The 26,179-nt window shown below is 46.8% G+C and overlaps 1 long non-coding RNA gene across 1 annotated transcript; it reads left to right on the top strand.

Moving 5' to 3' along the window:
* The first annotated feature begins 17,384 nt into the window (after positions 1 to 17,384).
* LOC133073940 (uncharacterized) lies at positions 17,385 to 25,095 on the top strand. The gene is made up of 3 exons (XR_009697066.1): positions 17,385 to 17,463; positions 21,501 to 21,698; positions 24,287 to 25,095. It is a non-coding gene; the product is annotated as an uncharacterized LOC133073940 (long non-coding RNA).
* The last annotated feature ends 1,084 nt before the right edge of the window (positions 25,096 to 26,179 follow it).

Below are 26,179 nucleotides of genomic sequence, written 5' to 3'. Positions count from 1 at the left end.
TTGTTCGTTTGCTGAGTCATGTTTGACTCTTTGCCACTCCATGGACTGCAGCACGCCAGGCTTCCCTGTGCTTTACTACCTCCCGGAGTTTTCTCAAATTCATGTCCCTTGAGTTGGTGATGCTATCTAACCCATCTGATTCTCTGCCACCCTTTTTTCCTTTTCAGTGTATATAGGAAACAGGAGGTCTGAGCGGGGTCCTTGTGATGGTTAGATGGTAGTGCTTGAGGCATGTTTGACATGACTTGGTTTCTTCTTTGACAGAGCAGGTATACTTCAAGCTTCCCCACCTGCGAGTTTGCATCCAGGTTACAGCTACCGCATAGCAATGCTGCCAAGGACTCTTGCACTGACCACCCATGGCTTAGAACATCCATTTTTTTCTTTAGCACGTGAATGTGGAAAAAAATGAGTGCTGCAATCTGAAACTCAGGCCATTGTTTGATGGCTGAAGGAAGACTCCAAAGGAAAGAACATTTTTCCCACCTGAAATATTTGCCCTTTTCACTTTGAATTTGACTCTTTCAAGGGAAAGAAAAAATAACCCTCCCCCAAAACCAAAGGCCAAACAAACAAAAAAAAAAAAATCACATTTTTTTTTTTTTTTTACTGAATAGGTCAAACTCAAGGTTTGCTCTTAAAAAAAAAAGAAAGAAAGAAAAGAAAAATGGCTTCCTCACCCGAGTGTTCTTATATGTGCCTATTTAATGATTAATAATACCTTGTGGTCTATTGTTTGATGTGGCCTCTGCTGGTTTGAACAGGAGAATACTGAATCACTCCTCAGGCATTTATGAATCACAAGTGTTTACCCTGAGACAATAAATGAAAGGGGGAGATTGAAAAAAAAAAAAAAAACACCCAAATATGCTCAGTTCTTTGAGTAAAAACTGGAGATAACGTGGGCTCTCAGTCTTTAATAGCCTGTGTGGGGCCCACCGCTTTCTCTCACAGAATGAAGATTGTGTTGAGTGACCACGACTGGGCCTTTTAAATTTTATAGATTTTTTTCCCTTTCACTAAGAGGTCTGAGGCAACTTCCCCCACTCAGCTTCCAGGTCACGTGCCTTCGTTCTCTCTCCACCTGTCTGGTCACTCTTGTCAGTGGTCTGCAAAGGAGTCTTTCTGAGTTTTTAGAGGCTCCCTTTCTGCAGAGTCCCACAATACCTTCTTCTGGTTTTAGCTGGTGCAAGGGAGGCCCTGGCAGAGGAGAAGGTAGAGATTTGCTTTTATTAAAGGAGGCCTGAAGGGCTGGGGAGAATTAAGAAATTCAGACACTTGACAGGCCTTGGGTCATGGTGGGGAAAGAGGACTCAAAAGATGACACGCAGGGCTATCCTGTGAACAACGATTCCACTTTTAAGAATAACTTCTAGACTTATTTTCATTTCTTTCTCTCTCCAAACCTAGTGTTCAGTGAAAAATAACTGCCAGATTTGACCCTGATAAGCCTTAAAACATTTCTGAGAGAATTTTAGGCTTACAGAAAAGTTGCAGATATACTACAGCCCTCCCTCTTATCCCCTATACCCAGCTTCCCCTCTGTTACCCACCCCACCTTGGTGACATGGTTATCTTATATAGCCATGAAACGATCATCAAAAAACAAGCTTGGCACAATGCTATCAACGATAGGTGTGTTTCAGATTTCACCATTTTTTCCACTCTGTTTTTTTCTGTTCCACGATCCCATCCAGAGTCCACAGCACATTTAGCCCCACCAGGGCTGGAAGGACTGAAAGAAGAGCCTTACCTGAACCCCTGCAGAGCTGGAACTTGTCGCCTTAGTCCCCTTCACTCTGTGACAGTGCCTTGTCTGTCACGACACTCACAAGAGTACTAGTCAGCTGCTACAGAGAATTTCCTTCACTGGTGTCTGTCTGATGTTTTCTCACGAATATACGGAGGAGCTTTGTCACTGACGAGAACTGTGCAAGGCTGGTGAGCCCTTCCCAGCGCAGCATGTCAGGGGCTATGTGACACTGCTGTATTTCACTGCCATTGTTCACTGACCATAATCACGATCACGAGGTGAAAATGGTTTCGACCAGAACTGGCCATGGTACAGTTAGGATTTTTCCTGCCTGCCAATGCAGGAGACATGAGATATGGGTTCGATCCCTGGGTCTGGAAGATCGCCTGGGGGAGGGCATGGCAGCCCACTCCAGTGTTCTTGCCTGGAGAATCCCACGGACAGAGGAGCCTGGCGGGCTACAGTCCATAGGGTCACAAAGAGTTGGACACGACTGAATAGACTGGAGCTCACAGGCTAATAGTGGATTCTTTTTATTTTAATTGGAGGATAATTGCTTTACAATGTTGTGTTGGTTTCTGCCATACGATCCAACACTGAGAATCAGTCATAACTCTACGTATATCCCCTCCCCCTTAAGCCTCCGTCCAACCCCCACACCTTGAATTTTGATTTCTCTCATTCCTTCTGTGTTTATTAATGGAATTGCTCTTAAGAAGGAGTTGCATGATATTACAAGGTATTAAAGCAGAAATTAAAAAAAAAATCCATACTCTTTTGGAGCATACATTTTAGATGGAGAGATAGACAAGCAAAATGAATAAATGGGTTCGATGGAATATTAGAAGATGCCAAGCACTGGAGAGAGAAATCAAGCAGGGATGGGGAGAAGGCGGTGCCAGGAGGTGCAGGTTTAAATGGCACAGTCAGTGAAGGAAGGCCTTTGAGAGAAGACTTGGAACAGAGGAGGGAGGCAGCCTGTAAATGTTTGGGAGTGGAGCTTTCTAAAGAGAGGAAACAGCAAGTGAAAAGGCTCTGAGATAGGACCACATCTGGCTTATGTGCAGTAGGAAAACCAGAGGGCAGAGTGATTGCTCTAAGTGAACCAAGTGGGAAGGCGAGGGAGTGGGAGGGGATACAGAGAGTGGCAGGGCTGGATAGGGCGGGTTCTGGGGCTGTTCAATGGCCTGGCTGTGGTCTGAGGGAGGTGGGAGCCACTGCAAGGGTTTGGGCACAGAGGTCACATGATCTCCTTCATGTTATTAAAGGATGACTTTTGGCTGCTCTGTGTTAGACAAGGATGGAGGCAAGGAGATCATGCTTAGGAAGCTATGACATTCATTCAAATAAGAGATGGAGGCGGCTTGGACCAGAATGGCAGCCAAGAGTTGATTGGAGTTCAGGTATATTTTTGAAGGTAGATCTAATGCTGCTGGGAAAGAGCTCCTGTGTGGTGGGCAGCCTCTGGCTGCCTCCTGGTCCCCCCAGGGAATGTACACTCCTCCCTCTGCCTTGAAGTGAGGCTTCAGGAACAAGTTTGAGAAGCACTGGCTGGCCCCTCGTCAGAGCCTTCTTCTCTCCACCTTCCTTCTGTCTGTCTGCATCACTCACTTCCCTCTACCCCATTCAGAGCTTGCTCACAGGCTCCTCACTCAGTGCTCTCTGTCAATCGAGATCCTCCCCATTTTCCAAAGCTCAGCTCCACCCCTGCCCTCAGCCTTGCATTCTGACCTCCTCCCCTCTTGGTCCCCAGACACTAACTAGACTCAGCTTCAGAATACTGCTCTTGGGGACAGACACCCTTCAAACACCTCTGCAGCCTCAGATCCCTGAAACAGGGGAACTGCCACCAAATGATTCATCAGCCTGTTGGGTGGCTTGCTGGTATATGGCGTATCATACAAATGAAAATATTATGTTTCCTCTTAATCGTCCAAGTACATTTTGCATTATACTCTGTGTATATTTCTTTCTTTTAATATAAAAGTAATATATTTGTTCCCTCTGCCCAATCTGTTCCAGATTTCCTCTTTTTGGGCCACTTTGCACTCCTGTGGGTCCTGTTTGGGAAGTTAGGAGAGGGGAGCAGGGAACAGGCAGGCATCACTCAAGGTTCATTTGCTGCTAACGGATTTCTCTTTAATTTTATTGATTTAACTTAAAAAATGCATATGGTTAAAAATGTCAAGCAGTACAAAGGGCAGACCCTGAAAAGTAATCTTTCTGTCTGTGGCCCTCATCCCCCAAACCCTGCCCCAGAGGCGGTCACTCTTACCCGTCCCTTACATACCGATCCAGGGATCTCTGAAGAACAACCACTGGCTGGTAGCAGCCAGGAACTACTCATTGAAGGTAAACCAAGGCACTGTGAGAACCAGCCCCCAGCACTCCCCTTCCCAGGGCTGATGCAGTTCCCATGCAGAAGGCCCAGTGATCACCATTGCCACTGCAGCAAATCTGTTATTTTTATTGCTATCTTTGATTTAGACCACATAGGGGTGAGTTTGCAAAGGTTCCACACTGGGGTGGAATTGGGGCATTTGGTGTCCCCCTCTTTGGCTCTGTGCCATTGAGATGGCCCAGATTAGCTGTTTTCTCTCCCTCCAAATCAGTCAGCCAGAGGGAAGTGGCAGCTAGGTGGGAAAAGGGGCAGAGGAAGCCTGCCCCAATCACAGCAATACCTAGACTGCAGGGAGAATTCAGGGGGAGCTTTGTCATCTCCCTGCTCCTCCTTGGGCCTCCCAGGCTCACCTGAAAGGCAGTACTCTCTGTCTACCTTTCCCGTGGGAATTCAGCGCTGCCAACAGAACCCCTGAACTCTGCTGGGCTGCTGCCAGCAACGTTCAAGCCTTTCCCCCTGCCAGTTACAGTGACATGATGTCGTTTTTATTGAGGCAAGATTAGATTTTTTTTTTTTTTTTAAGTTTTTAGAAATGTAGTTCACATGATCTCCAGTACTTTTCCTGTCGCTGGAAGACTACAGAGCTGCCAATTTCAATTTGCTTCAGCTTTTATCACTAGAAGAAGCTTAAGAGAAAAAAGAAAGGGGAGAAAAGCCGGATGGAAATATTCCACTTGGCCCTGGCAGTTAACTTGAGGGTGGCAGGGGACACACGCATCGTCCCCTCCCTCATGTGTAACTGGTGTGATTAGGAGACTGAAGTCAGGCCTAACAGCTGGACAGCACACCATGTCCCAAGGGTTTTCATGTCATAGCCGAAAGGAAACGCATGACTGGAGTCATTCATGGAATCAGGAAAATATTAGAGGGGATACTGAACTATGGATGGATAAAATAAACCCGTAGTATAGTGCTCCCTCCTCTTAATTCTAATTTGACTCATTCTCTTCTTTGGAGGCAAGGTTCCCCATTCATTCATTCATTCATTCATTGAACATATTTATTGATCATCTACTGTGTGCCTGGCTCGGCTAAGAATACAGGGTGATAAGGCTAGGTCTGTGTCATTCATCATTTTTAAAGGAAAACTTAAGATTGCCAATTTGCATGGACAATGGCTTTTTGGGTACCAACTCAGCCCGCAAAATGGGTGATGTAATGAAAAATCTGAAAAAATGGGAGACTTTAATCGCATTGTTTTGACATCAGAGAATGGAGGCTGGAGGAGTAAAGGACATGCTGAAGAAATAAACGTCTCCCATTCAACAGGAGTCTTAGGGTAGAAACTGTATTCCCATATCCCCACCACTGACAGCCTCTCAGATCCCTGATGGTCTGTTCCTCACAACAGCCTAGGAAGCAGAGAGGGGAAAAATTTACCCCAGCTCTACCTAGCACTGGTAGATGCTCAATGTTTGTGGAATAAATGTTGAGTAAATCCTCAATTTACATGGGTGAGGCAGGTTCAAGGGGAATCAAGAGATTGGTCCCAAGTCCCCAGTAGTAAGTGGCAAAGCCTGGACTTGAACCCAGAGGTCGTGAATGTACACATCAAGGCCCATGATTATTCCTGGAGGCACTACTCTCTGCAGATTTCTCCAAATGACCATCCTTCCTTTGACTGGTAGTAAAGTGACTCTGGACCCAACTTCCTCAAAGGTTGCAGTGAGTTTTTGGGGAGTCATTTCAGTGGCTGGAGGTCAAACTGACCTCAGAGGTAAACAGGATACCTCATGAGGAAAGCCTGCATCTCTGAAAGCTTTTCTCAGGGTTTAGTTGATTGGGCTAAGAATCCTGGGTATTGGGTGTTATTTCTTGAGCATGGATTTCTAAACAGTCTCAAATGGAGTTGGACATATTTGGGGGGCTTTCCTTTTAGAAATCTGTGCGTCTTCCCAACTCGCATTCTCTCTGTCAGTTATGTGGATCAGAAAAAGACCATTCAGAGCAAACTTGAGGAGAAACAACTTCTCATTTGTGTCTCATGAGTTTTGATTTTCCTCTTCCATAAAGGGGTAGGGTAAGTCAGTCCTAGGTAGCTTAGAGAGTGCCATCAGGGTCACAGGGAAAGGGGACCTAATTGGAGCTGCAGTGTCACTGGTCTGGAAGACACCCAAAAAGCCACTGAGTCCCTTCCCCTGCCTCTGGGGGAAGAGAATTACAGCACATACCCAGGGGCTGGCGCTGGATATGTCCCTGCCAGGAAATGCAATGTGGGGACAGGCAGAGGCCAGAGGAAAGGAGAGTCTGTGTGAACGAAAAGGGAGATCCTGTGGTGTGAAACTCCCTCTTCTTGCCCCCTTCACCCTGAGAGCATGAGGTAGTGCAGGAAGCTTTACCTTGGAAGTGAGAGAAAGATCTGAGTTCTGGTCCTGCCATCAACTCATGTTGCTGAACATAGTGTTCATTGCTGCCTTTCTGGGCCTCTGTTTCCCCACTGGTAGTCTAATGGTTTTCAGACAATGCCTGGGGAGGTATTTCTTCCCAGGGAACTCAGGGTCAGAACCTGTAGATAGCCCTGAGCCAGAGGGGCTCTCCCCAGCCCTCTTGTCCATGCGCCAGAAGGATCTGGCTTTTGCCTGTTCACATATTGTGAACATACAATTTTTACTCATACAATTTTTGCAAAGAAAATATTACATTTTTTTTGAGTTCAAGTTTGAAGCCATCAACTAAGATGGTCACAAAAATCCTCTCCAGCTAGAAAATCTTATGAATCTGCCCCTGCGATTCCCAGGGTTTTGGATTTTGCCTCCTCTGACTTGTAGCACGCTATCCTTTAACTACTTGTGTGATGGGTTTTGGAGAAGACTCTTGAGAGTCCCTTGGACTACAAGGAGATCCAACCAGTCCATCCTAAAGGAAGTCAGTCCTGAGTGTTCATTGGAAGGACTGATGTTGGAGCTGAAACTCCAATACTTTGGCCTCATGATGCGAAGGACTGACTCATTTGGAAAGACCTTGAGGCTGGGAAAGATTGAAGGAGGGAGGAGAGGGGGATGACAGAGGATGAGATGGTTGGATGGCATCACCAACTCAACAGACATGAGTTTGGGTAAACTCTGAGAATTGGTGATGGACAGGGAGGGCTGGCATACTGCTGTCCATGGGGTCGCAAAGAGTCAGACACCACTGAGCGACTGAACTGAATTGAACTGATGCAGGGTTTTCTCTGCTCAAAAGCTACTTGCATCCCAGTTCCACAAATGATTATGGGCCTGGGGAAGCTGTTGCACAATGCTGAAAGCAAAGTTCTTGGCCCTTAAACTGCTCATAGTTCAGTGGGGTAGGCTGGAGACAGTGGAATGAAGAATTACAATAGTACCCAGTGTCTCTCTTATAATATTCAGCATCAATTACTGGGACTTCATCTTACTTCCCTCACCCACAGCCAGCATATGTAGGTCACTTAGTAGATGCCCAGTTAATATTTGCTGAAAGGATTGATTGATGAATGGCCTGTTCCTCTCTTTGCGAGGAATCACCCATGTATCTGTTGCTAAGGGCCTTCGCAGGACTGGAGCTATATGGATGCTGTGGGCTCTGTTTTTACTTCTATCAGCTGAGCTGATTACAGCTGTTGGTGGTATGGTTTAAACTGTGTCCTGTAAAGAATGTGTTGAAGTCCTAACCCCTAGTATCTCAGAATGTGACCTTTTTCCGAAATAAGGATTGTTACGGGTTTGTTGCTGATGTCATTTGCGAAAGTGAGGTCATACGGGAGCAGGGTGGGCCTTTAATCCAAAATGACTGGTGTCCTTCTAAGAAGAGAAGAAGCCATAGAGACAGAGACATGAAGAAGAAGGTGGCCATGTGAAGATGGATGCAGAGACTGCTGTGATGCCTTGACAAACCAAGAACATTAAGGAATGCTGACAAACACCAGAAGCTTGGAGAGGCAAGCAAAAATTCTCTTCTCTGTGTCTACCTATGGCTGATTCATGTTGATGTACGGCAGAAACCAACACAGCATTGTGAAGCAATTATCCTCTAATTAAAAATAAATAAGTTAAAAGAAAAAAAAAAAGAATTCTCCTCTGTAGGTTTGGCGGGAAGCATGGCCCTGTTGACACCTCCATGGCAGAGCTTCTAGCCTCCAAAACTCTCATGATACACTTCTGGTGTTTCAAGCCACCTGTTTTGTGGTACTTTGTTTTGGCAGCTCAGGCACACTAACATACCACCCCACCCCGCGTGTTATGCCTGAAAAAAAACAGCTACAACCTCTTTTTCCTTTAACCGCTAGGAAATGGTCATAGGAAAATATGTTTGGTTTGAACTTACTTAATTACAGTATCTTATTAAAATATTTTATTTTAAGGATCTAGAACCTTTGTATATTGGGTCATATGTGTGGTGTATATTGGGTAGAAACATAAACAAATCCAAAAGTAAATAACCTCCCCTCAAATAACTCCCCTGCCCTCATCTTTTCAAAAACAAATTTGTGAGGCTTGATTACCTCTTTTGACCTGAGAGTTTGTACATTTGTTCAGTCTGAGGCTGAGTTTCACTTTCCCTCCCGTCTGCGAGCAGGGCATGACTGTCTGGGTTAAATATGATGCAGAATAATGATTCATCTTTCTGTAGAAATGATGCCACTTGCTTCTGAATATCTTTCTTGCCTTTTGTTTCATTCGCCCAACCTCCAGCTCTGGCCTCTCCTCAGGTGGCCTTGATCAAGAAGGCACAGCTCCTCCCCCTCCATCCCCAAGGAGATTCAGGAATTTGTGGGACCCACCTCATTTCTGGTTATTGAATAACTGATAGGGCACTGAATGTCAGGACTGAGAAAACAGAACGGCCTACCTGTTGGACCAAATGACTTCATAGCTCCGGCTGTTCTCATGGTGTCAGCTTGCACTGTCTCAGCGGCTCTTTCACCACAAGCCACACTTACATCAGACTGTTCTAATCGTGGTCCCTGTGCTTCCAACACAGGTGAAGGGCAGCCGTTTAAGGTTCTGATTAAGCCTGGGGCAGTCTTGCCAAGGGAGAGGGGATCTTTGTTTTTTCATTGAAATATAGTTGATTTATAATGTTGTGTCAGTTTCAGGTGTATAGCAAAGTGATTCATATATATGTGTGTATATATATGTGTGTGTGTGTATATATATGTGTGTGTGTGTGTATATATATATATGTTCTTTTTCAGATTCGTTTCCATTATAGGTTATTATAAGATACTGAATATAGTTCCCTGTGTTATACAGTAGGACCTTGTTGTTTATTTTGTATATAGTAATGTGTATATGGCACCCCACTCCAGTACACTTGCCTGGAAAATCCCATGGACGGAGGAGCCTGGTAGGCTGCAGTCCATGGGGTCGCGAAGAGTCGGACACAACTGAGCGACTTCACTTTCACTTTTCACTTTCATGCACTGGAGAAGGACATGGCAACCCACTCCAGTGTTCTTGCCTGGAGAATCCCAGGGATGGGGTCGCACAGAGTCGGACACGACTGAAGTGACTTAGCAGCAGTAGCAGGAGCAGTGTGTATCTGTTAATTCCGAACTCCTAATTTATCCCCCTTCTCTTTTTTTTCAGCCTTAAGAAAGGAAGATGTGAATGGGGAAGGAAGAGGGGCTTATTGTGTTTTAATTCAGAGTTCACCTTTAACCTCCCCACCGGTGTTTCCAGCCCAAGGCTTCCCTCAGCAGTAGAGCTGGAGCAGAGCGGCCTCTCATCCTCCCACAGATCTGACCTGGCTGACATGGCTTTCCTGTAGGGAAGAGAAGCTTCTGGCGCCATTTCTCCAGCACGGGTGCTGCAGCAGCCACGTGGTGGATGTCTTTGATCCACAGATCTTTGATGTGGACACGATATTCTCTCCGGGCTTTAGCAGATGACGAGGGCTTCTTTCAGGTTGTATTTGTGGAACTGCTCTTCTGGCAAGGTGCTGGCTTCCCCATCAGTGCCTCTGAGAGACACTGCCAAGGCAAGGAGAACAGAAAATGATCTTTTATTATTTTTAATTTAAAATGAACTTGTAAATAGATGTGGTGTTAGTTTTTTTTAAAATTTTCTCCTATTGTGCTTTATTTTTAAATTTTTAAATTATTTTTAGATTGACGTATAATTGATGTACCATATTACATAAATTACGGGTGTACAATACAATGATTCACCATATTTAAAGGTTATACTCTATTTAGAATTATTGTAAAATACTGGCTATACTCCCCGTGTTGTACAGTCTATCCTTGTAGCATGATTTATACCTAATAGTTTGCATCTTTTACTCTTCTACCCCATTGCTCCTCCCCACTTCCCTCTCCCAGCTGGTAACCGCTAGTTTGTTCTCCATGTCTGTGAGTGGAAAATGGTCTTAAATAGCAAGTCATGTTTTCCTCAGGTTAGACTTGAAAAACTAGGGGAAAACGGAAAGGGAGGTAATTATTCTGTGGTGATGTTAATGAGTGTTTTCATTCATTCATTCAACACACATTTTCTGGATACTTGCTCTAGACCACATACTATGTGATGTGCTGGGGAAGTACTGCTAAAGACAGTGTCACAGTTCAGTGATACTAGCGTGACTTGTACCTGAGGAGAAGACGTCTACCCGAGGGGGCTGAGAGAGTCACAGTGGGGGGAGAGAGCTTAAGGAGTGGCGGGGAGAAGGGGAGGAGAGTTTTATCCCGGAATTAGAGGAGTGATATGCAAAGCAGAGGCCCTATTTTCCCTGGTGGCTCAGACGGTAAAGAATCCACCTGTCAATGCAGGAAACCAGGGTTCAATCCCTGGGAAGATCCCCTGGAGAAGGAGATGGCAACCCACTCCAGTATTCTTGCCTGGAGAATCCCATGGACAGAGGAGCCTGGCGGGCTACAGTCCATGGGGTTGCAAAGAGTTGGACAGGACTGAGTGACTAACACTTTCACTTTAGATGCTAGACCTCAGAATTACCTGTGGGTGTTAAAAATGCAGATTCTGGGCTCCCATTTTCAGCCTGATAATCCAGAATTTCAGGAAAGTCCTGCGTTTCTGCATGTGGATTCTTATATACTAAGTCAGAGAAGGTCTGTCTTAAGATGCTGTGTCAAAAAGGATGTTTCTAATGAGAGCTAGGGACTTCCCTGGTGGCTCAGCAGTCAAGAATCAGCCTCCAGTTCAGGAGACCTGGGTTTCACCCCTGGTTGGGAAGATTCCCTGGAGAAGGAAATGGCAACTCACTCCAGTATTCTTGCCTGGGAAATCTCATGGACGGAGGAGCCTGGCAGGCTACAGTCCATGGCGTCGCAAAGAGTAAGACACAACTGAGTGACTCAACAACGAGAGCTGGAGCCGGTGGATACACAAGCATGTAAGGAGGTCTGGCCTGGCCCAGAGCTCCATGTATGAATGAATTCATTTACAGTCGAGACCAGAGCTGATGTAGAGCTGAGCAAGAGAGTGCCTAGGACATCTTTTTGCAAGAAGCAAGGAGAAAGCCCTTTATCCCCTAACTGATTTTGTCTCAAAACTTTAGAAAATCTCCTTTCTCTTGCTGTTTCCTCTTGTCGTTTCTCAGGAAATTATATTAGGAAGTTTGAAGACATAAGTACAATTCCAAGGACATGGCGGGGGGTGGGGGGTGGTGGAGGGATGAATTATTTCTGTTGCCTGTTGCTCGATAACCTGCTTGGGGGAAGACCCACATTTTCCTGAGGCTTCTTTGGTCAAAGGCCTGCTATGGTTCTTGCTTAAGTTGCCAGGTCATGTATAGCTGAGGAGAGAGAGGCCCATCAGCTATGCATAGTTCTTAGCTCTTAATAACAACTAGGGGAAAGGGCAGAGAATAGCAGGCTGCACAGCGCGGCCTATGACCTGCCGTCGTGTTCAGTGAGTAACCACAGTTGGAGAAAGTCAAAACCAAAAAATTGGAGTCCCCTGCCATCCATTCATTCCTTCAACAGGAATCTTCTGAGTTGGTGGTGTTGGGTGATTGCCGGAGTTCGGGGAGAATGACAGACACAGCTCCTGACCTCATGGTGTTTGCAACCTAGAAGGGAAGAGAAACTAGTAAAGGATGCGTTGTAGTGAAGTGTGGCGAGAGTTTACGCCATTTCTTCCGTGGTTCCTTCGAGCCCTCAGTGACCACACCTGGCCCAGGGCTGAATGGCTCATTGACATCATTGGTATCTGAAATGTCCTGTCTTATGTTGGTTTGTTCCTTTGATCTCAAGCATTTTCTGAACCGTAATCATGTGTCATGTTGAATGAGTTATGTCCCAGACTTTATGCTAATACCCTTAGAGGAAGATTTAATTAAAAATGAATAAAATGTAAAGCCTTATTCCAAGAAGCTCAAACGAGGGGATCAGATGAGTAAACCAGTTGCATTGAGACTGGGGTCATGATTCACGTGAACAGTTGTGGACTGTGCCATGTCCCGGGGTGATGTGGGGTTGACGTGGGGGATGGCGCAGACAGAGTGATTGGCAGGGTCCACTGAACTGGACCGGAAGCATGTGTAAGAGTTTAGCCTTCTTTCAGTACTTGCCACGAAGGTTCACAGATGTCTATTTCATCATTCAGTTACTCAACAATGATCGATTGAGTACCTAAGACCAATCGATAATCTTTGATTAAGTACCTATGATTAATCGATGATTAAGATGATCTTAGAGAACCAGCAAGACAAATCATTAGATTAACCAATCAAACCAACAAACTCATTGGTCTCCTGGCAGGTGACAAGTTACAGTAAAGCCCTGGGGACTAAATAAAAAAAGTAGAAGTCTCTGTCTCTTGCTCAAGGAGTCCACAGCTGAACTGAGACAGCCACACATGCTCAGTCACCTCCAACACTCCTAGTTTAGAAAAAAGATAGGTCCTACCCACCGGCAACAGTGAGTTTCCTTCTGAGTGTGAGATGCCCTGCAACCTGGGTGAGGCAGTAAGTACAGCTCTTAATTTTTGTAACAAAATGCCAGCTCTGTTGTCTGCCAGACTGGTATCAAAAAGTAGTAGGTTCTGCAGACAGCTAACTATATACATTAATAATAAAGTTCATTTTATTTCCAACTATAATATAATATATACTCCTTTAAAAAATAGAAAAATACTGAAAAGGTGAAAGAAAAATCATTCTTCTTATTCCATATTTTTCTTCCTTTCCTTTTATGACTTTACATGATTATGATCATGATCATTGTAATACACCATTTTATAATCCACTTTTGCTATTTAACATGAACTTCACTTTGAATGACTGTGTAATCTTTCATCATTGTTGTATCATGATTTACTTAATACATTTAAGCATATAACTTTAAAACATTTTTATTTTTCTTAAAGACAAATTCCCACAAGTGGAATTGCTCAAAAGAAGAGCATTACTGAGCATTATTAATATCTCAATACATATTGCCAAATTGTTTTCCAAAGGGTCATATTGATTTTTTTGCTTGTTTTTTATTTACTTAATTTTTTAACTTAATTTGAAATTCAATATTTATTTTATATTGGAGTATAGTTGATCTACAATATTGTGTTAGTTTCAGGCATACAGAGTCATATCAGCTTTTATTTCTGCAGTATATGAGACTGCATGAGCTTAACTCTAAGTCGTCTACTGTTCGTCTCTTGCCAAAAACATGATTGAAATAACGAATTAAACTCCATCCTTGTATGTGATTGGGTCAACACAAAGAAATAAGTTTGAATTGCATTGAATTATAAATCAGTTTTACATTGGACTATAAATCGATACACTCCCTTGACTTTTATTATGGGCTATTACAAAACAACGAAAAAGACACTTTTGGCATCTTCTGCTAAACCGTCATTGACAACTCTTCCGTTGTGTTACTCAACGTCCCTTATATCAGGACACATCCCTCTTTAACTTCAGCTCTATTTCCATTTTTTTTTTATCAAGTAATGATAGTTACTGTACTATAGTAATGATAGTTACAAAGCTCATAGTCCACATTTGAGTTTGCTGGCAATAAGGGCTCTACAACCATCTCTGCTCCTCTTTTGAAATGACTGAGAGCAGGTCCTAGGACCACTGGCCAAATGTGCATCAGTATCATTGACGGCAAAGCAAGCTTCCAAACCTGCAGCTTTTCTTTTACCCTCTGTATCTGGGAATGGGATGGGACTTCCTGCTCCCTCCCTGGGCCTGACTTTGGGACCTCAGTGTCCTGTCAAGTAGAAGCTGAGTCTACTTATTCAAGCCACTGCAAGGAAAAGATGACGGCCTGCTTCTAGAGGACTGGGGAAGTAGAAGCAACTGAAGAAAGGCAGCCATCCTGCTGAGTGGGGCAGGGGGAGAGGGGTGGACAGTGAGGCGTGATTCTCTGTGCAGATGGCTTATCACAGAAATTGGTCGAGTGGGGGACAGACAGCAGGAGCCTGTTCTGCTCTGACGAGACCATGGGGGACAATGCCCTGGACCCAGTGACCCTCACCTGGTAAATGTGACCCTCACTCATCTCATTAGTTACTCCTCTCCAGCAGGAGGGAGATGGGAAAGTTCCAATCTTCCCCTTTTGTGGGCTAAGGAATACACATCTCTCCTCTACCGAACAGCAAAGAAGGGAAAATGAGGATTATCCCCAAGCGGACGTAACTGTAGTAACCAGTTTAACCTAGGTGTCTAACATAATTGTCCTTTTCTTCCATCAGTGGTGTTTCTGATTTTTCCCTCCATTTATATCTTGAGCTTTACTTTGTCTTTATTTTTTAATTGTAACTTGATTTTTTTATATTATACTATAAGTGAAGTGAAGTCGCTCAGCCGTGTCTAACTCTTTGCAACCCCATGAACTGTACCCCACCAGGCTCCTCCGTCCATGGGATTTTCCAGGCAAGAATACTGGAGTGGGTTGCCATCCTTCTCTAGGGGATCTTCCTGACCCAGGGATCAAACCCAGGTCTCCCACACCGCAGGCAGACTCTTTACCATCTGAACCACAAGGGAAGTCCATTATACTATATCTAAGTATTAAAAAGCAGAGACTTCACTTTGCCGACAAAGGTCTGTATAGTCAAAGCTGTGATTTTTCCAGTAGTCATGTACAAATGTGAGAGTTGGACCATAAAGAAGGCTGAGTGCTGAAAAATCTATGTTTTCGAACTGAGGTGCTGGAGAAGACTCTTGAGCGTCCCTTGGACAGCAATGAAATCAAACCAGTCAATCCTAAAGGAAATCAACCCTGAATATTTATGGAAGGTCTCGTGCTGAAGCTGAAGCGCCAATATTTGGCCACCTAATGTGAAGTGCCGAATCACTGGAAAGACCCTGATGCTGGGAAAGATTGAGGGCAGGAGGAGAAGAGGGCAACAGAGGATGAGATGGTTGGATGGCATCACTGACTCCATGGACATTAGTTTGAGCAAACTGCAGGAGATAGTGAAGGACAGGGGAGCCTGGCGTGCTACAGCCCATGGGATTGGACTGAGCAACATTAATATCAGTTCAGTTCACTTCACTCAGTCGTGTACTGCAGCATACCAGGCTTCCCTGTCCATCACCAACTCCTGGAGCTTACTCAAACTCATGTCCATTGAGATGGTGATGCCATCCAACCATCTCATCCTGTCGTCCCCTTCTTCTCCCACCTTCAAACTTTCCCAGCATCAGGGTCTTTCCAAATGAGTCAGTTCTTCACATCAGGTGGCCAAAGTATTGGAGTTTCAGCTTCTACATCAGTCCTTCCAGTGAATATTCAGGACTGATTTTCTTTAGGATCAATAGGATCAATATTTTCCTTTAGGAACAATAATATACAAGTATGTAACTGGAGGCTTGGAATTCTAAGGCTAATATGTACAAGACACAGTGAACAACATAATACATTTTGTGGGTGAGGCCTAAAAAACTAGAGTCAGTGAGAACTCGAGTTATCAGGCATGATTTTCCTATGAGTAGCAGAGGTTGAGCTGAGTTTGACCAGGTGTGAGACTTCTGAGATCAAAAGCAGTGCTGGAGTGAGTGTAATCATAACTATATATGAATACCTGTCATTCCTCTAGCCCCTTATGTTTGTAAAGTACTATAAGCCCCATTATACCACTTAATCCTCACGCCAGCCTTACGGAGTGGATTTTACAATCATCTCCATTTTACCCACGGGGAACTGGGCTTAGAGAGGTCAAACGGTGGATCTGGGGCTCATATCTGGGTCTTCTGACTCCAATTGCATCTTCACTCCCATGCCCTTCCCTACACTGTCTGAGCTGCGTGAGGAGAACAACCTGACTGAACAGGTGGAAGTGCTCTCAAGTGCAGTGGGAAACTATGATGCTGAGGCCAGGCCAGATCAAGAAGGCCTCCCCAGCGCCAGGCAGAACAGGCTTCCTGCAGAGCCAGTAGGGAGTCAGAGAGGGCTTTTGAAAGGGAGCATCACACAATTCAAGGAGTGAGACCAGTCAGCCTGAGGGCTAGTGTGCACAGAGGACTGGAAAGTGGAAAGAGGGAGTGTGGGAACAGGGATGCTGGTGAGGGGGCTTCAGGAAGAACCTTGAGTCTCCAGATTATATTGGCTTCTTTCCTGGAAGTCAGCCCTGTGCTATGGAAACCAAAATGTTGCATCACTCACTGTATTTATAAGTGAGTCCGTAGCTCTGAGTTTTGGTCCGTGTTATTGTCAGCTTTCTGCTTCTCCTCACCTCAGGGTCCTCTCTCCGTAAGCACAGTTGTGATGGGAGCAATGCACTGGCAGTGACTGCGAGCTGGAGCGACTTCTCTCATATTTAATGAATATTTACTGAGAACCCGCTCTGTGCTTGGCACCGTGCAACATTCCTCTACTGGAGAGACAGGAAGAGTGTGTGGCCGGGCAGCTGGCTCAGGTGCTCTGGGCTGAGGCAGGGAGGAAGCGGGGAGAGAGGGATGGGGGAGGGGAGGCACTTAGACAGGGACACAGAAGATGCAGGAGAGGGTGATCCAGGCGGGCTCCTTTCCTTGCCAGGAGATCAATGATTAGGTATGGATCCTCCCGCAACAGGGACTGTCCCGCTCAGAGGATGGCCCTGTTGTGTGATCAGAGGGTGACTTGGCGGTACCAGCAGCCCCAGCCCCGGGGAACCGCTCCTTTCTGCTCTGTGCTGACCACGACGGGGCCCTCTGGCACCGGCTGCTCCTAAGGAGGAGTTGGGAGCCGCTCCCCTCCCCTCTTCCACCCAACATCGGCCTGCTGGGGCCTCAGCGGGGAGCCCCAGCCTCAGGGGAAGTCTGTGCTGTGAGGTGCGACAGGACACCTGAGGCCAGCCCCTCACTGACTCACTGTGTGCCCCGGAGGCAAGCTATTTCTTCTTTGGTTCCTTCCTCTTTCAGAATTGGAGCAGCTTCTCTTAGCTCTGAATTTGTGAGGGTGAGTATAACCGAATTGCACTGTGTGTATACGTGTGTGTGTGTGTGTGTGTGTGACTTGCTCTTTAATAGGGTGCTAAGACAGCAGGGGGCTGTCCTTCCCGCCCCCCAGCCCCACACGTGTGGCTCTCATTACTGTCAGGAGGCCTTAAGTCGGCCCCACGGAGATGAGAACAGACCCCTTAATTAGGCATAGTTCCCAGAGCCAGAGAGGGACCAGCCTGGGCCTGGCTGCCCTGGCGTCGCGGGGAGCCTGCCTGCAGGGCTGGCGTGGGGGAGGGGAGGCTGCGGCCAGGGCATCTGAAGGACTCAGCAGTTTACACTTCGTTGACCCGATGGCTGAATGGGGCCCTGTCCACCCCCATGGGGGTCTGGAATCTTCAATTATGGCAATTACATCAACGGGGTCGGAAGGCAGCACTTTCCACTGAAGAGGTTCAGGGCTTAAAAGAGAAATCCTAAAGCCACTGGTTTTCTTCCTTTCTTTCTTTCTTCTAAAGGGATTGGGTTGATGGAAGAAAGCCCCCATCTGCAGTCTAATTGGGCTGTGGGTAGAAAACAAAGACAGGGCACATATTGGGGGTAAAATCTGGCCGGCACGTGCTCCCCTGCCTCTGGACCTCTGGCTCTTCTCTCGGACCACTTTGTGTCCTGGTGCAGGTACATTTCCCCCTGGCATCTTCCCAAGCTTGAATGTGATGCCTTCATCTCTGAAATCTCTCAGCACCCAGTGCAGAGGGTGGCAGTTGAGGCAGCACTGAACTGGTGGCAGAAGAGCTGGGTAAGACCTGGGAGGAGGCACTTAGTCTCTCTGATCCTCAGTTTCCATATCTGTAAAATGGGCACATTGCTGTCTCTCCTTCCTCAAGTTTGAAGAAGACTCTACTTCCTGCTACATACTGCAGTGAATCAGGCATTTTCTGTCTCTCAGCCGACCTGATAGTAGCACCCCAGTGTGACCCTTGTGCCAGCAGCACGGGTGCACCTGGATGCTTGTTAGAAATGTAGAGTCTCAGACCCTACCCCAAATATGCTAAATCAGAACCTGCATCTCCCCAAGCTCCCTAAGCTCACCAAGTTCCTGCGCACATTCAAGTTTGAGACGCACTGCTCTAAACTGAAACTTACACACAATAAACATGAGTTAAGTGAGTAAGTGAGAGGGAGACTGTGGCCTTGTTCTCAACTGTAAAATGGGAATAATCATCTTTGTTTTTCCCATATGAGGGATGCTGGGAGAACCAGATAAAGTGAAAAGTAAAAGTGGAAATCACTCAGTCATGTCTGACTCTTTGCTACCACATGGACTTTACAATCTGTGGAATTCTCTAGGCCAGAATACTGGAGTGGGTAGCCTTTCCCTTCTCCAGGGGATCTTCCCAACCCAGGGATCAAATCCAGGTCTCCTGCATTACAGGCTGATTCTTTACCAGCTGAGCCACACGAGAAGCCCAAGAATATTGGAGCGGGTAGACTATTCCTCCTTCAGCAGATCTTCCTGACCCAGGAATCGAACCAGGGTCTCCTGAATTGCAGGAGGATTCTTTACCAACTGAGCTATCAGGGAAGCCCCAGATAAAGTAGTCATGTGTACAAGTCGTGTTATCCAGTCACTCATGAATTCATTCAATAAACATTTGCTGAGCAGCTTTAAGGCAGGTTTGGGATTTAGAAAATGTGCTTTCTGCTTAGGAATAATTTGAAGTATTCTAAAAGCCTGATTTTTAAAAGAGATAAGTACAATAAAGTGTGGTAAATGTTGCCAAGTAGCTATGCCCAAAATAGAGGATGACAAGGAGGGTACAATCAATTCTCATTGAAGATCAGGGCTGGGCAGTCAGCAGAGCCTTTGCCAAGGTGGTGGCCTTGAGCTTATGTCACATGGTCTGAACCAGATGGAGGAGGGAGAGAGAAGGCACTTCTAAGCAGAAGCTTGAGGTTCAAAAGAAGTGGAGGTCAGGGTGACTGTCAGTGTAACAAGAGCAACCAGAGGGACAGAGTATTTGCAGATGGCCCTATGACTTGATTGGTATGTGTGCACAGGAGAGGTCTTGTGGCCTGTTTCATTTCTGTGGGGGCCCATCGTCTGGTTTATTTCAGTTTCCAGTTCTAGGTGAGGCCGTCAGCCTGAGTTATTGTCCTGTCTGTCAGCTGCCTGAGAGGAAGACAGTAGTTTTTTGTGTGTTTTTGTTTTAATTTTTGTTTTTCTTTTTACCCTCCATCCGCTCTAATGATCAAGGTTTATTGTCAGGAGCAAGGTCCTACTTTCTAAGATTTTAATGTAACACTGAGTAGTGGGGTTTAGTTAAGGAAGGAAAGTAGGTTTCTAGATTTGCCATTTATTTTCATGACAGCTGGAAGGGCAAATTGGCACCTATGGTAATTGAGAATGGAGATGTCAGCATGTTTAGGAAACGGCCAAAGCCCTCCTGCAGCACCGCTGACCTCTGTCACTGCCCTGCTCCCCCGCTGCCACCCGCTGTGTCCACAGCAGTGGAGGACACAGACTCGGGGCCATATGGCTTGCAGCCAGTGGGCAGACAACAGAGGCTCAAACACCATCAAGGCCCAGGGAGCAGAAACCCTGCATCACATGGAAGGACCCGGAGTAGGTGTCAGGGACAGCGGGTGGCATGTGCAGAAGCAGGCATGAGGTAGAGTCTGAGTTATCCTGCAGGTCAGGAGACTTGCAGCTTGACATGAGGGTCACGCTCTCACTAGCTTGCATAGGCCATCAGTGTTCATGCCCTGGGCCTGACTGCCACCCCCTCAGTGGAGAGGGTTGGGAGGGGAAGGGCCCCTGGACCCGGCTCCTGGGCCTGGGAGGAAGCAGCCTGCTGCACTCTCGGGCTCCATTTGCTGATCTCTGAAGCTAGAGGCAAAAGGACTTTGTCTCACTTGTATGGGACAGCGCCCTTAAGTCCTGAGTTACTATTTAACCAGAGTTGCAAATAAGGGTTATCTGTCTCTGGCAAGGACATTGGGGCAAGTGGCTTTCTGTACCACTGCCCTCAGTATTAGTCTTTATTCTCATTGGCAAAGGAGTGAGATAGGATCTTCCCTTTTCACTGGTCCCTTTAAGGTCTCTGTTGATGGAGGTGACTTTTTAAAAATACAACTCAAGGGGGTGTGGGTCTTCATAATACACTTGGGGAAAGTAGCAGACAAGGAGGGCTGGATTCAAATTGGGCTCCTCTGCTGATGAACTGTGCTGCTTCGGAAGGTACCTTCACCATGTCACACCTCAGTTTTCCCCACCAGCACCGGTGACCAGCCCTCCTTGCTGGGTCGTGTGGACTGAAGGACACAGCACCGTGACAGCTGCTATGCTGGCTGCTTTGCTCGGAATCTGAGTGTGACTTTCAGTCTGCAGTGGTCTAGAAATGCATCTGTGGTCAGAAGGCTTTCAGTTCAAGACCATTTCAGGGTCAGAGCTGGGGCCAGCCAAGGAACTCATGTCAACCCTTCATCAGCCAGAAAAGGAAACTGCAGCCAGGAACACCCCACCCTGCAGGGCCCCTGTGGCTGCCACACCTATCCTCCGACTCACACAAACACCACGGAAGAGGGAGCCCCAGTGTCCTCAGGTTTCCTGGGCCTATTCTCGGCACCCACCGTCCCTCCACCTGAGCTGGTACTTGCTTTCCCAGCTTCAGTTGTCTTGCCTTTTGGACTTGATCCTTGCCAGTTGCTTGCCATGGCCCTGAATTTACTCCAAAGACTCTGATCTCACACCCAGCACATCAGTTCTTCTGTCTCTGGGGCACACTCCTCTCTTTTCATTGGGGCCAGGAGTGTAGTGTGTTTCAGAAGGATAGTCTCCTCTTTTTTGGGTGCTGTGTTGGTTTCTGGGTTTGCGTTTCTCTCTTGCTCTCTTTGTTTTTTGTTTTTTTAAGCTGTGGGGTGCAGTCTTGAAGGATTTCTTTGGGTGAACAGGCCATATCCCTGCTTCATCAAGCATTAAGAATCCATAGGAGGAAAAAGTATGCTCTTAAAGTGACATGAAGAAAGCAAAAGAGCTCTCTGCTTTTCCTTCAGAGGGCAGAGGGAAAATCCTGAGCAAGCCCCTGACATCGATGACTGAATCCACTCTTCTAGATGCCATGAGGTGTCCTGAAACATCCATCTCCCTACTCTGAGCCTTTGTTTTTTTCTTCTGTGAAGTGGAGGCTAGTAATGATTCCATTCTCAGCAACTTCATCAGATTGCTCTCTGGATCAGACGTGGAAATACTTGGTAAGCTTGGTAAACCCCATGCCCTTGACAGAGGGTTGCCCTGTCAGTTCTCAGCCTCATTCTGGGCTGAGGTGTGTGGTCCTCCATTGGGTCAGCTCCCTGTAGAACCCCAACACCATTTCCAGACTGGGAGAACAGCAACCATGAGTTCCATCTTCTCCCTCTCCTCAGGCTCTTCTCCCAGAGTGTGCCTTGTGCTGAAAAGGAAGCTCAAGGGAATCTCAAGGGTTACTTTGCTGGGAGCCTCCAGATGGGAGCTCACAGGGCAAAGATGCCTAAACTGAGGATTCCGATTCCTATCACCCTTAGAGGTAGCAGTGTTATTGTCCAGGGACAAATGTGGGGCTTCATGGGTGACCCTATATTCCTGGCAGGCAGGAAAAAAGCATCATAAAGGGCAGCCTTTGCTGATTGGATAGTAACCCAGCCACCAGTGGCATCTGCCCAAAGCACTTACATTCATCATAAACAAGTCAGTAGAACTGTTCACAAACTTCTCTCAGAGGAGCAACATTGGTCTGGAAATATTTACTAGCACATCCATTTGGTCACTTGTTCAGATATTTGTGTATTTCTTCAACTATGCCATCTTTATCAAGCACTTACTGTATGCTGAGTCCTATATACCCTGTGTCTTGTATTAGTCAAGATAAGTTTATATAATGCTGTGATAACAAACAATCCCCAAATCCCAGTGGTTGGAAGCAACACAAGTTTATTTCTTACTGATGTTACATTCTCAATACAACTCTTTGGGGAAGGAACTGCTCGTGTTGCCAACCTGATGGGTATTCTACCTTCTTCTGACACCACAATTTCAGCATGAGTCCTTAGGGTTCACTGCAGCAGGGGAAGAAGACATGAACTGTGCATCAGCTTCTAAGTGATGCTGTCTGGAAGTAACACGTACCACTTCTGTCCATGTTTCATTGGGCAGAGATCACCATATTGCCACACCTAACTTCATAGGGAGAGAAGTATAATCCTTCCCTGGGTCTTAAAGAGAGGAAATACGGAAATAAAATGAATGAAGATAGAGGAATATAAGGATGTGCACTCCAAATGAGAACTCCAAAATTGCAACTCGCTGTTCATTTCTACCACATTGCTAACTCCCACCACAACTGTGGACATCGTTATTATTCTGATTATTCATACAATGAAACTGATTATTCATACAATGAAACTGAGGATTATTCATACAATGAAAAAGGGTTAAGGACCTCCTCCATGTTTGCACAGCAAGTAAGAAGGAGATGTGGAGTTTGAACTTGGGACAATCTGGCTGCAAAGCCTTTGCCAGTTCCTTTCTATCTCTCAGTCATCTGCATGAAATGGCTCTGTGACTAGGTAGAAAACGTCAGCCGATTAGCCAAAGAAGGAAGGATCATGTTCTTTGTAATTTTAGAGGAGGGAGAGGTCACTTCCAGTTGGGGAAATCCAGTAAGCCTTTACTAAGGAGGTGGCTTCTGCCTCCAGGTTTGAAGGAATGGGCCGAATTTCAACCTTCAGAAAGGTTCCTTCTTTCAATCGGTTATTCATTCTGTGTGTTATACTCACATCTGGCGAATCTTAATAAAATTCATTTAGTTCACACTCTTAGCTTAGTTCACTCTCTTCCCTCACAAGAGGAGTCCAGAGTGACAGCGGGGGGGGCGGGGGGTGGGGGGAAGGGAAGTAGTTCTGAACTGGCTTTGAGGAACTTCCCTGGAACAAGCCTTGGGGAGAGATCTGATACAGCAGGTCAATTAAGAACTGAATTTTATTGCAGATTTATTGCAGCTTTCCTTCCTCCTTCCCTCCCTACCCCCCCTTCCTTCTTCCTCCTACCCTCCCTCTCCCTTAGTCCTTATTGCCTGCTCTCTGCCTGGGCAGGGCTCAGGGCTGGGGCCGGGGTGGGGGGCTAGGGGGAGCTAACTCTGACACAGTTTTTGGCCCCCTGGGAGTTTCTGTGTTTAATGATGGGAGGGATAAGTTTGCATGGCTCCAGGGTCCCAGTGTTTGCCTAGAAACTCAAGAAGAAGCCCCGGTGTGGGGCCCATTGACCCCACTGAGGGGTGTGGGTAACTGGAGTAAAAGAAAATAAGCCAGTGGAACAGAGCAGGGGGAGGAGGTGCAGGGCAGCGGAGGGGGAAGTCCCAGGCCACTGCTGAGAGGCGCTGAGTGAGTCAGGGCCGAGCGCTGCTCCTGACTGGGGAGGGCAGCTGGGCCCTCAGGCTCACCCAGAGGCCGCTGCTGCACCTGGCCTTGCCCACAGCTGGGCTCCGGCCCGCGGCCCGCAGCAGCAGCCCGCCTTTGTCAGCACAGCCAGAGGAGAGCTCTGCTGCTTCACTGAGTTTCTGCCTACCACCGCCCACTGGGGGAATGCCGGTTTCAAGGACATAACTCTGCCTGCATCAGGGGTGGCCGGGTCAACCACAGAGGAGTGATGCTGGGGGACCTCTTTGCACACACACAGAGGCTCGGCTGTACTGGGTTGCCTTCCAAGATTCATGGGCTGCCAGCAAAGCCCTTGAGTTTTCTCCTTGAAAAACTGACGTTCATTCTTGGGTGCCCTGTAACTGCATCCTCATTGCTTCTACCTCCAGGTCTCTTTTCCCACCATCAAAAAGACCTCAGGCCTGGAAGAGTCTCAGAGGGTAGCCTGGCCAGTGGTTGCTAAACTGCTGATCTTCACCTGGGAAACTTTTGAAAACACACATTGCCAGGCTCTGTGCCTGGATGCTCTGACTCAGTAGGTCTGGGCCCGGTCCCCGTCCAGCTGCTGTTCTGTGTCCCACGCTCAGGAGCCCAGAGAGCACTTCCCCTGCCTGTCCTTGGCAACCAGTCTTTCCTTGTGAATTTATCGTTCTCATTAAGGGAATGGCTCTCCAAACCCGCTGAGAGGACCAACACTATTGTGTTCCCGAATGCCCGAATGCCGCCTGGCCAGGAGAGGGTTTCTGCCCTGGCTCAGTCCCCTGTCATCAGGAGAAGGAGCCCTTGCCTGGGGCGGTTGCCTTGGGAAGTGTCCCCTGGGCAGTGTGGAGAGCTGGGCAGCCAGACGACCTCACCAGGGTCCAGGTCTGCCAGGCCGAGGGGAGGGGCTATGGAGAAGAACAGCTGAACTCCCACCCAGTCACCTACCCTTCTCATCAACACACCCCTCAGGCCACTGAAGAGTGGGCTGTCTTCTGAGGGAATCGAGACCCTGGACATGACTCTGGGGAAGCACTTGAATTTTCATTTCTAAATCCCAAGAAGTGCTTGGCAAAAGGATAACAGTGATTTTGTTCCATGTGACCAAGATGTACTCACGTGGGCACTTGTGTGCTTCTTGTAACCGTCCTGGGAGGAGACGGGACAGGATTACTTCCCCCTCCCCAGCCCCCTCAACTCCCCCAGCCGAGCAAGCCAAGTTCAGGAAGGGTGTGTAGCCATTAAGGCCTACAATGTATGTAAGGTGCCCTTAAATTGTTCAAAAAGCAATTGTGTGTGTATCTATATCTAAATGCATATAGATACACACAGAGAACAGCTGATAAAATAAGTGGGGTAAAATGTAGCAATACAGGTGTTACTGTACTAATTTTGTTTTTATACAATTTGGAAAATTTAAATTTGTATTCAAATAAAAGAATTTCTTCATCAAGGGGATGTGATTTATTCAGGGACACAGAAAAAGTTAATAGTGAGATCCTGTCCACAGAAGGCCCACAGGTCACATCTCATCATCTTTTTATTTATATATTTCTTAGACTTAAATGCCAGGTCTTGAGTGAAACTTACTGGGCCTCCTAGACATGATTGTGTACTTTTCCTACCACTTATGACAACAAGAGGACTGAATTATTTTTAATTTAGTGCCTATTTCTCTCACTGGACTGGAAGCTCCATGAGGGCAGGTCTTGTTTGTGCTTTATCCCTAGGGTCTAGTGCAGTGACTGGAACAGAGGGGATGCCCAACCAACAATGTTGATTGACAGGATGAGTGAATGGACGCTGGGGTGCCACAGTTGTGCACAGGTGGACACACACAGACACACACAGGCCCATGCTTTCTGTTCTTAGTTCCATTGTTCTGTGTCATAGGCAGGCTGGAGATGCCAGGATTTAGAGGGCAGCTGGCAGTGTGGCATCCTGCCTCTGGAAATGACATCTGGGAATGAATGACATCCTTTGGGAAGAGAGGAGGCGGCCCCTTCCCAGCCAGTGCCTCCCTGCCCTCCCCACCTCTTCCGGGGAAAGAGTGATGCTCTTGCAGCAGGTGGTGAAGGGATCCCAGAGACTGGGGGCTGGGAGAGGGGGCAGGGATGCAGCCTGGAAATCGCTGCCTTTCTGGAAACAAAAGAGCCCTTTAAAGTCACTTGATATCATGTTTTCTAGCACTGGGCCTCTGCCAAGCCCATTCTTCCCATTGTGAAGGAGGAGGAACACCAGAGACCTATGCTCTCTCCTCCTGACGCACAGCATGGGAGAGGGGACCCGGGCTGTGTGGGGCA

This window comes from Dama dama, chromosome 19 (genome assembly GCF_033118175.1).
Source record: "Dama dama isolate Ldn47 chromosome 19, ASM3311817v1, whole genome shotgun sequence".
Lineage (NCBI taxonomy): Eukaryota > Metazoa > Chordata > Mammalia > Artiodactyla > Cervidae > Dama > Dama dama.
This window is presented reverse-complemented; position numbering and strand designations above follow the sequence as displayed.